Here is a 12,029-nt window from a genome sequence, read left to right on the forward strand (position 1 = left end):
CACGTTTTTCCCATTGAAACGCTAAATCGGAAAAACCTAGCCGGAAAAAGAACATCAAGGGGGTGTTTGGGATTCCTTATTTTACTTCCTTATAACTTTTTATTAAGTTAATAAGTTATAAAAGTGTAACTTATGGAACTTTTCCTCTTACAATATAAGCAATCCCAAACACCTTATTACTTCTCAAAAAGTTTTTAAGTTATAAGTTGATGAAAATAAGCAATCCCAAACACCCCCAAGTATCAAACATATCCCTGCAATTCATAACATTTAAATTTTCTAAATGTTTGTAGGGTGACATGTCGGGACTGGTTCCAGTTGAATTTAAAAGGTCTTACCGTTTTCCGTGATCATTTAACCACTTTTTAACCTTTATAAAGATTTTATATTAACTATAAAAGTTTAAAAGTTTTTTACATGTTGCAGGAGTTTTCATCTGATATGGGAGGTCGTACGGTCAAGCGGATCGGTGCTGTTTCAATTCGTACATACCAATGTCCACAGGTTATCATAAACACTAAATATGATTTAGTTAAAAACATTAGTAACATCATATCATTGATTTTCAAATACGTTACGCTTGAAATATCGTATTTGTCATATATTTTAGGATGCAGGTCCTATGGCTCACCCCTTGAAGGTTCAAACCCTTTCCCACTGTATTTAGTTTCATGATAATTTTAAATTTTCCAACTCTTTATGTTTTCATTTTTTTTCTTTCTAGATGGACAACTTCTATACAGTGACGATATGCTTTTGAATTATTTTTTGTCATTGGTATAGTAAATGTTATTACTTTTAACATAAAAGCCCTGTCAAATTTGTTTTTATTAAATGTATGATTGCAGGTGTATGAAAAGGGAGCTGACGTTGTGCGCATGTACAAAATATTATTGGGAAGGAAAGGGTTCCGAAAGGTAAAAAAGACAGCCTAATGATTGAATGCGGGCCTGTAAACGAATCGAAGAACATAACCGGAGCATGTTCATGTTCGTTCTTTTAACTTTACCTAAACAAACGATCGAACACAGAAAGTTATGAACAGGGTTTTCTTGCCCGTGTTCGTTTGTTAAAAATTTGAGCGTGTACGTGTTTTTGTTCGTTCGTTAACAGTATAAACGAACGGTTCGTGAAATTGAATGACTGAACATAGATGAACGAATGTGACTGAGCTAAAACCAATTAAATGTGATAGTGAACAACAATAAACTGGGCTTAAAAAGTTATCGAAACTAGCCTAAATTTTAACGAGCCTAAACAATTAAATGAATATATTAATGAACGTAGCAAACAAGCTTAAACAAACGTAAATAAATGAACATAAATGAATTTAATTGAACGAGCTTAGACGAATGTTCACATACATAAATATATATGAACGAACGAGACATGCGTTTATGTTCGTTTGTTTAATAAATAAACGAACATATTACATATACGAAATGGTTTGAAGAAAGTTTAGTTTGTTTACAAGCCTACTTGAATGCATGATGTTTATGCGGTTATTTTGTGGTTGAATTGTCACATTTTTATTTTAGGGAATGGATTTTGTACTTTCAAAGGCATGATGGACAAGCAGTAACTTGTGAAGATATCTTTGTTGCTATGTAATATGCTAGTGATGCATATTTTGCTAATTTTCTATAATGGTATGTTTTTAATCAATTTCAGTTTTTATAGGTTGGATAAAATGATTATTTTTTTGAGACTCGTTTTCAGGTGTTCACAAGCGGGTACACCTATCGTGAAGGTTACTTCTTCTTACAATGTTGAAGCGCGGACATTTTCTTTGAAATTTAGGTACTTTTGTGTTCTTTAAGGTTTTTGTTATGTATTTATTTTGTAATGACCAGTAAATTTTGACTTTTTCCCAGCCAAACAGTGACCCACCACTGTTCTCAAATTTACAAAAGTAGGTTTTTATATTTGACCAGGCTTGGAAAAGTCAAAGTTGTATCTGATATACTAATTTACAATCAGAGTGCAATGCCATCAAAATTGCAAGCACATATCTTTCATAATGGCAAAGCAAGATGCCAAATAATTTGAGAACACATTGGATATCACAAATTTAAATTACATTCGAAATTAAACATATGATCAAAGGCAAACATGTAGCTGCAGCCCACCAAGCCGATACGATTGTCATGTACATGAATGATGAATTAAGAGTGCTAAAAAGCTTGAGCTAAATTACCTCTTTACACCATTCGGTTTTGTCTTCATAACCACAACTAATAACATGAATAGCCTCTTCCAAAAGGGTAGCAGAATTTGTGGTGGGTGGAATACCTCGCATCTCCATAAAAGTAGCAGAAATGAAAACCGAATGCTGACTGAATCATTTTTCTAAGCTCCTTTGTGACACCCCTAGATACAACGCAGTATTGAAAATTGGAACAGTTGATATCGGTTCTTTTAACCGCTCTCTTTCAATCATGATTATACTTGTTACTATTTCTCCCTTTCTTTCGTGAGCCACAACATGACTTGACAATAATATTTGGTTCTAAATCAGCCTCGGTCAACAATGGATCATAGATTCATATCCATAAAGAGCTTGCCTGTTGAAACAACAACCCGTCCCACATAAATGGGCCCTTGAATGCCATCTGCTCTTTCAAATTAATCTAAAAAGCACGAATTTTCATAGAAATGAATAACCAGAATTAGATAACTAAATAATAAAAAGGAACGCTAATTAAGAAGAAAACGTACGTCAAAGAAGACAATGCTGCGGTTAGCATATCGATCATGCAAATCAATGCCATCAAATCTTTGTGCGAATTGAACCTAGCAGGTCTTTTTTCCATATCCATCATGAAAGACATGGTTTCTTTTAGAGCTTAGCTGTTGTTGAAGTAGTGATCACAATAGATATGCACCATTTGTCAGCACCACGAAAGCCGTATCTGTTAATGATAAGAAGCCTTGACAAACTAACCTAAAAACCAATATGTATGTACAGGGGTGTGTGGTCCTGGTTAGCCACACAGCCAAAAAAAACACTAAATTATTACGAGAACAGAATGGACAATCCTAAATCGCTTAATATTTTATATACCTTCATTGCTCTACGTTCCTTGACAAAAGAAGGTTGAATTTTGTGTTTCAAGTAACCAATCTTATGAGCAAAATAGAACTCGGGTTCAATGCTATGTTTCTTGCAGAATGGGAACCACTTCTTTGCAAACTCTGCGATCTCAGAGAGAGACTCAAATGTGAGCATAGCGGAACCGTCATCAGACACATAGCAGGAGACTTTGTCGACAGGGTAATCCACCGCTAGAATTGATAAACTGTGTTTGCTGTGATGAGTGGAGAAATGTGTTTACTCTAACGAGTCAATCGTTTACCAAAAGTTTTAAATATATATCGAGTAAAAAACATAGATTTTATTTCATAAGATTCCTTTTCTGATCAATGGCATTCTGTTTGCTTTCGGTCTGAGCAAGATCACGCTCAACGAGTGGCTCGTCCATGTTTATGGCGATTTCAAGCTCACTTGTGTCTAGGGCAAGACACACTCCTCGCACTTTATCAAATTGTTGTTATGTGCGGTCATGCCACTAGATGTAGTGGCGTGATCATGCTTAGTATCTGTACAAAACAGAATTGTTCAAAAGTCTCGCAATCTCGTCTAGTTGCGTTACCAGCTTACCATAACCTTTGTAGCTTTATTAAACTTGTTTTCTTACAAGTCTATGGTTGTTTTATATTTAAACCCATATATAGAGGTGGCAATGGGAATGGGTTGAGTTGGATTTGGGTGATGAGTCAGGATGGGTATGGGTCATGATGGATATGAGGTCAGGATGGATTTTTAAAATATAGGGTTAGAATGGATGTGGGTCAAGATGGGTAAAACTAACCCATCTTTACCTAAGTGAAGGTTGACATACAAAGGGTTTTAAAAACCCCTCAAATAAATATTCAAAAAAAATATTAAAAAAATAATAATTCAAAATATAAATAAAAAACGCAAAATGTAAAATAACTAAAATGGTTCCCCCATCATCCTCGTTCATAAAAAAAATAAAAACGTTTTTTACCGGTTTCAGGTTCGAGTTTTTCGGGGGGGTTTTTCGGTTCGGTTTTTTTTTTCATTTCGGTTGGTTTCAGTATTTGCTCGGTTTCAATGATTTCGGTTTTGATTTTTCGGTTTTTTCGGTTTCAGTGTTGTTTTGGTTTAGTCAGTTTTTTCGGTTTCATTTCATTTTTATTGCTTCGTTCGATTCATTTGTTTTATTTTGATCGACTACGTTTCAGTTTTTTTGTTTTGCTAAGCTTTTTGATTGCATTTCGCTTTTTTTTTGTTTCGTTTTGGTCAGGTTTCGGTTTCATATCGTTTTTTGTGTCGTTTTGGTCGTTTTTCTATTTCGGTTCAGTTTCGTTTTAGTTTTTTTGTTTCGTTTGGTCGGTTCGGTGTTTTTAATTCGTTTTGGTCCGGTTTTTAAATTGCATTTAGTTTTTTTTTGTTTCATTTTGGTCAGTTTTTCAGTTTCAGTTCGGTTTTTTTGTTTCCTTTCGGTCGTTTTTCTATTTCGGTTCAGTTTCGTTTCTGTATTTTTGTTTCGCTTTGGTCGGTTCAGTGTTTTTGTTTTGTTTTGGTCAGGTTTCAGTTGCATTTCGCTTTTTTTTTCGTTTTGGTCGTTTCTCTATTTCGGTTCAGTTTCGTTTTGTTTTTTTTGTTCTCTTTCGGTCGATTATGTGTTTTTGTTTCGTTTTGGTCGGTTCGTTGTTTTTTTTTGTTTTGGCCCGCTTTTCAGTTGCATTTCGTTTTTTTTTGTTTCGTTTTGGTCAACTTTTCGGTTTCATATCGATTTTTTTGTTTCGTTTTGGTCGTTTTTCTGTTTCGATTCAGTTTTGTTTCGGTTTGGTCGATTCGGTGTTTTTGTTTAGTTTTGGTTAGCTTTTCGGTTGCATTTCGCTTTTTTGTTTCGTTTTGGTCAGATTTTCGGTTTCATTCCTGTTTTTTTGGTTTCGTCTTGGTCGTTTTTCTATTTCGGTTCAGTTTCGTTTTTGTTTCGTTTTAGTCGGTTCGGGGTTTTTGTTTCGTTTTGATCTTTTTTTGGGTTTCGGATGAGTTTTGTTTCGCACGTGATAGTTTGGGTATTTTGAATAAGATAAATTTTGGATAACTTGGATATTTTGTTTTGACCAATTTTAACCTATAAATGAAACTCACTTGTATATTTCCAACCCATCCTGACCCACTTAAAGAATTTTTATAATCCATCCTAACCCATTTAACTTTTAAAGTTTATCCATCTTGACCCAAAACAATCCATTTGGGTTGGGTTTGCCACCCTTACCCATATATGTCAAATCCTTTACATGTCCTTTAAAATAAGTTAACAACGTTTCTTTGTTTTAATATGCACAAAGATAGAGTTTAGAAGTTGATCATACTCACTGATCTTTAAATTGAGGCTACAGATCGAGGCTTCCGTACCATAATTCTCGATTAACAACAACCTACAATTAGAGGTGCACAAATCGGTTTTTTTAAAAAAACCGGTTCGGTTATTAACCGGACCGGTTTTTTTTGGCCCGAAAAAAAACCGGTTCGGTTAATAACCGGACCGGTTAATAACCGGTTTTTGTATGTCAAAACCCTAACCGGTCTAACCGGTTAGGACCGGTTTAGAAACCGGTTAGAACCGGTTAATAACCGGTTAACCGGTTTTTTTTTAAAATAACCGGTTAATAACCGGTTTTTTTCATAATAACCGGTTTTAAAAAAAACCGGTTTTTCCATTAACCGGTTTGTTAACCGGTTTTGGCTCTAAAACTTGTAACCGAAATACGAACCGGCGGTTTGTAAACCGGTCAAACCGGTTTTTAAAAAACCGGTTTTCGTAAAAACCGGTTTCCGGTTTAAACCGGCAAACCGGTTCCCGGACCGGTTTTTTTGACCATCTCTACCTACAATCCCACATGTGAGAAAAAAGGTGTTCAGTGGGTTTTCTCTCGAGAGTGTTTTTCGATACATAAGGAATGGAGATGATTGGGTGGGGCATTAGCCCATGAGTGATCTAAATTAGCCGTACCATAAAAAAACATTTAACCTACAATCCTTAAAACCATGCTTTCACTTTTATGTAACAACATCCAAAATAAAAAACAACCGAGCCTTAAAATCCTTAACACTTGATTGAAGCTTGCTTGATGACTGAATGAAGCTTGGTTATGCTTCGTGAATCCTTAACTACTTGATTAATCCAACAATGCTTGGTCAGTAGATTTTCAACTATAACTCGAAGAACACACTTGAGTACAACTGAAAGAGAATTGAAGATGATGAGGTAGAGGCGTAAAGAGCTTGATCGGGTTATCTACATGTAGAATTCGTTCTTGTCATCACTCGGAATTTTCCCTCTCATTTTCAACTAAATAATACATTTTTATACTTTTATCATTATATTTTATTTTTTCTTTACTCAGAATCATTTTCAGAAAGTATAAAAAATTTATACGCTGTGAATAGTGTAAACCCAATTTGACTTTCATACATAACATTTTCTTTATCCTATACTCACAATCAATCATAATCATATCCAAAACGCAGCTTTCAATCCCGTGGTGACACTTTTGCAAACAAGACCCCTGTGGTGGTCATTTTTTTTTACAATTTGAATTTTCCGTTAAATCCTGTTAATGATTTATGTTAAATTGAGGGGTAAATCGGCCTTTTCACACATAAATCTCATAATAATAATAATAATAATAATAATAATAATAATAATAATAATAATAATAAAACAATGGTATGGACAGAACATCGTCTTCTTCAACCCCTCTTTAATCATCCACCAAGCTACCATTTTTACTCACAATTCTTCATCAAATCTTGCTTTTAAAACCCTAATTTTAAGATCCAATCAATTTCAATACCAATTTTTTTTTTCAAATTCCCAATAACCCACTTCAAATTAGCCAAGGTTTGATGATGTCGACAACAAGGGTTTAATGATGTCGACGATAACCACCATCCAGGCTCTTCTCTGGCGAGTTTCAGGGTTTCCGCAATGGGTTATGTAGGTTCCATCGAGCTCTCGGCAACAAAATGGTGGGCTTAGCATTAAGCCTGCTACCAGAGTTGAGATCCCTGTTAAATAATTGTGTTCAAACAGGGGCGGCCCAAGCTTTCTGGGGGGCCTAAAGCAAACTAAAAGATCGGGGCCTTGTCATGTAAAAGAAAACAAATGTATTTTTAGACTAGACGGGCAACGTAACGGGTCATAAAAATGTCACGTGTAATAGTTTCTTTTGATTAAGAAAGATCAAGTAGTTATCAACTCAGCTCAACTCTCTACATAAGTGGCTAAGTGCAACAATCCCAACTTTTATCTTATAAAAGAAGCTAGTATATGAAAATATTAGATTTGTTTTTTAAAAGAAACCAACAAAAGTAGTTAAAGCGCAACATGAGAGTAACTTCTTTGGAGATATTAAAAACATTTGATAAACAACGGCACATGTCGGACACTTAATTTCATCATGGGCATTAACAATTATAATGTACACATATAATTCTATTACTAATAAAAAATGAGCGTCTTAACTAATATCGTGTAATTTTTCTAAACACGAGAACAATTTTAGCTAAATAATTTTTCTAAACACGAGAACAATTTTAGCTAAATAGGAACATATGTATACACTTAAATTATTGAATTAAACTTTTGTTTTAAGATAAACAAGTACTTGAAGTAATAAAAGAATCTAATGACTTTGAAGAAAATAAATCTAATTGCAACACTCAAAAATACTTAATTTTTATTTGGAACTTTGGGCTGCTGAAGAAAATAAATCTAATTGCAACACTCAAAAATCCTTTCGACCTTCCCTAAGAAGGAGATAAAAGAAAAAAAAGAACAAAAAATAAGGAGGAAGGAATTCGATCCTTAGCGTACAGAATTAAGCATTCAGCCACTTACCACTACACTAGAATATTTGTTTTGTTAAAATACAGATTTAGAACATATATATATATAGATAACTTTTAAAAATAAATGGGGCGTTAAAAAGTTGGGGGCCAAAGCCCTAGTTTTGGGTCACTATGCATACGGGCCGGCCCCGTGTTCAAATTTTTGGGGTTTTCATGTGATAACTTCGTTAGAATTCATGTAAGATGTGTTCTTTAGATTCTTTTTATCAAAATATGTTTTTTTTTGTTTTCTTTTTTTGAAATGGGATTGTTGTGGAACATGATTTTGGTTTAATATTATTAAATTATTTTGATAAAATTGGGTTTTTCATGTGAGAATTTCGTTAAAAAAATAGCTTTTTCAAGAAAGATTGCAGCCTCAACCTATGAGTCGTTGATTAGTGGCTTTTAGAGTGGTGAGTGAGAGGTTGTCGTCGTCAAGGAGAGGAGTGATTGGAGGTTTTTGATTTGGGAAAGGTTGGAATATTTATGGTGTTCTAGTTGGTTGCGAGTGTTATACTTGTTACTTAGTGTGGCTAGACCCGGTTTCGAAACCCTTGGTGGACAGTTTTGTTTTTTTTTTTTGAGGGAAATCGTTTTAACGAGGGTTCAAATTGTATTTTTTTAAAAACCACAGGGCTGCAAATTGCAAGGTTATTAATGTCGACTTTTTACCAAAAAAAAAAACTACCGTTGGGACTTAACGGTGGACACAAATTACATATTAAGTCTTTATAATTATAAAAATCACTTTGCAGAGAATGCTCTAAACAATTGTAAATCAACAAGACTTGTAAGTTTGAATTTACTTGTGTATACACTTTATTCACGTGGGATAGTATGTATGACAGAGGGTTGTGTATAAAGTAGTACTTTATTATCAACTTCTCTTCATTTTTCTATGATAAAATAGTATATCTCTATCAGTAATGGCCAAACAAAAATGTGATAGCAACGTCTTATCAATAATAATAATTAGTGTAAAGTTGCATAAATTTCACATGGGAACTGCCAACTAGTACTAAGCCTTTTTGTCTTGTCAAATGTTTTGACATTGGTAATCCAAGATTGCAAACCCAAACATTTTTGAAAAAAAAAAAGAAAAATGGCCTTAATTCACCAATCGGTTCGGTGGCTCAAACGAGATTGCAATCTCAAATTTGGCCAACTTGTGACCACGTCACAATGTGAGTTGATGTAATTTTATTTTCTTTTTTCTAGTTTATTCTCACTAATTAATTATATATATGTATTAATTATCTTATTTGAACCACTAGTTTTCTATTGGTTAGTCAGATTTTTAGGATAAGATTTATAATCAAAAAAATCAAACATTACTTGTTCACAAAAATAAAATAAATATCTAAATTCGTATTTTAACCCTATAAATATTATAAGAAATTTCATATTCACTCACACCTTCCATTTCTATCTGATTTCATATTCCTACAATGAATCATCAATTTTCAAACTTTATGCATGTAATATGTTTCATATGTAATCTATTTCACTAGTTTGTAATGCATATGTACTATATATCCAACAGTATCTTTGTTTTACTGGATGTTTAGTTTTTTGTATATATAAGATAATCTAGCATTATCAACTACATATCCAACATTATCTTCGTTGCCACATGTCACGGTTTTACTCATTGCTTGGATTTTGTTTAGATAAAATAATCTGGCATTATCAATTACATATCCAACTTATATTCGTTGCCACGTGTCACCATTTTACTCATTGCTTGGATTTTGTTTAGATAAAATAATATGGCATTATCAACTACATATCCAACATTATCTTCGTTGACACGTGTCACTGTTTTACTCATTGCTTGGATTTTGTTTAGATAACATAATCTGGCGTTATCAACTAGATATCCAAAAATTATCTTTGTTTTCACGTGTCACCATGTTACTGGATGCTTAGATTTTGTTTAGATAAATAATCTACCAATATCAGGTTAATATTATTCTATATAAATGAGAGTATAACATTGACAGAGTATTATCCAATAATAACTCTTCCTTTCTTAAGTATTTGGAAAATGTCTCTGAATGATTACCCATCGGAGAGTTCCGATTCATCTAACTCAAATGAATTTGATGAATGGGAAGCTAGGGTTGCTGAGCAAAATCGGCAACTTGATTACATAATTACAGAATTTATTATAAGCTTAAATATGATCATAGGAGATCATCCTCCTAGATCAAGAAGAAGGTATTGTGATCGTGAATGCGAGCATGGGGAGGAACGTTTGATGAAAGACTACTTTGTTGACAGCCTAACATATGGTGAAGACACATTTCGGCGTAGATTTCGAATGCGCAAACCATTATTCCTCCGTATAGTGGTCGCTGTTACCGCAAATGATGTATATTTTCAACAAAGATGTGATGCTACAGGAAGAAAAGGCCTTTCAAACTTGCAGAAATGTACCGGCGCTATGCGAGTGTTGGCTTACGGGACATCAACAGATGCACAAGTTGAATATTTGAGAATGAGTGACACTGTAACAAGGGATTCTCTTCTAAAGTTCATTAAAGGTGTCATTTCATGTTTTCGTCAAGAATACCTTAGAAGGCCCAATGAAGATGATTTAAGAAGATTACTTCATGTCGGGGAAGAACGCGGATTTCCAGGTATGATTGGTAGCATTGATTGCATGCACTGGGAATGGAAAAACTGTCCCACTGCTTGGGCTGGGCAATATGCAGGTCGAAGCGGTAAACCAACAATCATTTTGGAAGCCGTTGTATCATATGACTTATGGATATGACATGCGTTCTTTGGAACACCGGGTACGTGCAATGACATTAACGTCCTCCAAAGATCTCCTATTTTTGATGATGTGTTGACAGGTCGGGCACAAAATGTGAGCTACGTCTTGAATGGTCGGGATTATAATATGGCATACTATCTTACTGATGGTATATATCCTTCATGGGCCGCATTTGTCAAGTCAATAACTTGTCCACAGCTTCGAAAGCACAAGTTGTTCGCTAAACATCAAGAGGCCGCTAGAAAAGATGTGGAACGAGCATTTGGAGTTCTACAAGCTCGTTTTGCATTTCTATGTCACCCATGTAAGTTGTGGGACAAAGATACCATGGGGAAAGTTATGTTGCATGTATCATCATGCATAATATGATTGTTGAGGATGAACGGGACACGTACCTTAACTATTATGATCCATCCGAATTTCTTAATGATAGGCCTACAAACCGACAACGAAGGAGTTCTAGTGAAGATGATGAACCACTCTTTCAATACTCTACTGAACGAATTGCAAGCCTATCCAGTTATATGACGAATAGGGCACAACTTCGTAATAGAGAAGCTCATAACATTCTAAAAAACGATTTAATTGAGCATATATGGCAGAAATTTGGTGTTGATGAATAAGTATGTGGTTTTGTATCATTAATATGTGTAATTTTGTATTTCATGCTACTATTGTAACTTATTGTTATCTATTTTATAAAATGTGTTTGATTAATATATATATATATATATTTAAAGTTTTTTATATTTAAAAAAATATAATTACTTAATTATATTTATATAGTTAATCAAAACTAATTATAAATTGAATTTATTTAGTAAAAAGAGGATGAGATGGGGTTGTTAATGAGAGTAAAAGATTGGAGTGGGTTAACTTTTGTAGATTGAGATAAAAGAAATTAATTTTATAATGTGAAATTGAGATTGTAAGATTGTTAATGAGAATAGTCTTATATCACAAAATAGTTCATCTGTATCACATAATGACCAAACAAAAATGTGATTGACTTCACATAAAATATGAATTAGTAATAGCAACTTCTTATCAATAATTAGTGTAAAGTTGCAAAAATTTCACATGGGAACTACCAACCAGCACTAAGCCTTTTTGTCTTGTCACATGTTTTGACATTATATCACAAATAATTTATAAATATTTATATAACTGAGGATTATGCAACAAATTTGGTACATTGTGAATCAATTTTTGTACCTTTTTTTCATTGGACCAGATCCACCATCTTATCCCGTCTCTCCACTCTATATGTGTAACCATTGTAGCCTCACAAAGCCCTCTCCTCCTCCTCCT

The 12,029-nt window shown here is 33.9% G+C and overlaps 1 pseudogene; it reads left to right on the top strand.

The window, feature by feature from the left end:
- The first annotated feature begins 9,776 nt into the window (after positions 1-9,776).
- LOC143534117 (uncharacterized) lies at positions 9,777-11,382 on the top strand (annotated as a pseudogene).
- The last annotated feature ends 647 nt before the right edge of the window (positions 11,383-12,029 follow it).

Source organism: Bidens hawaiensis, unplaced genomic scaffold, assembly GCF_021521415.1.
Source record: "Bidens hawaiensis isolate Kalapana, Puna unplaced genomic scaffold, B.hawaiensis_p1.1 tig00010069_1, whole genome shotgun sequence".
Taxonomy (NCBI): Eukaryota; Viridiplantae; Streptophyta; class Magnoliopsida; order Asterales; family Asteraceae; genus Bidens; species Bidens hawaiensis.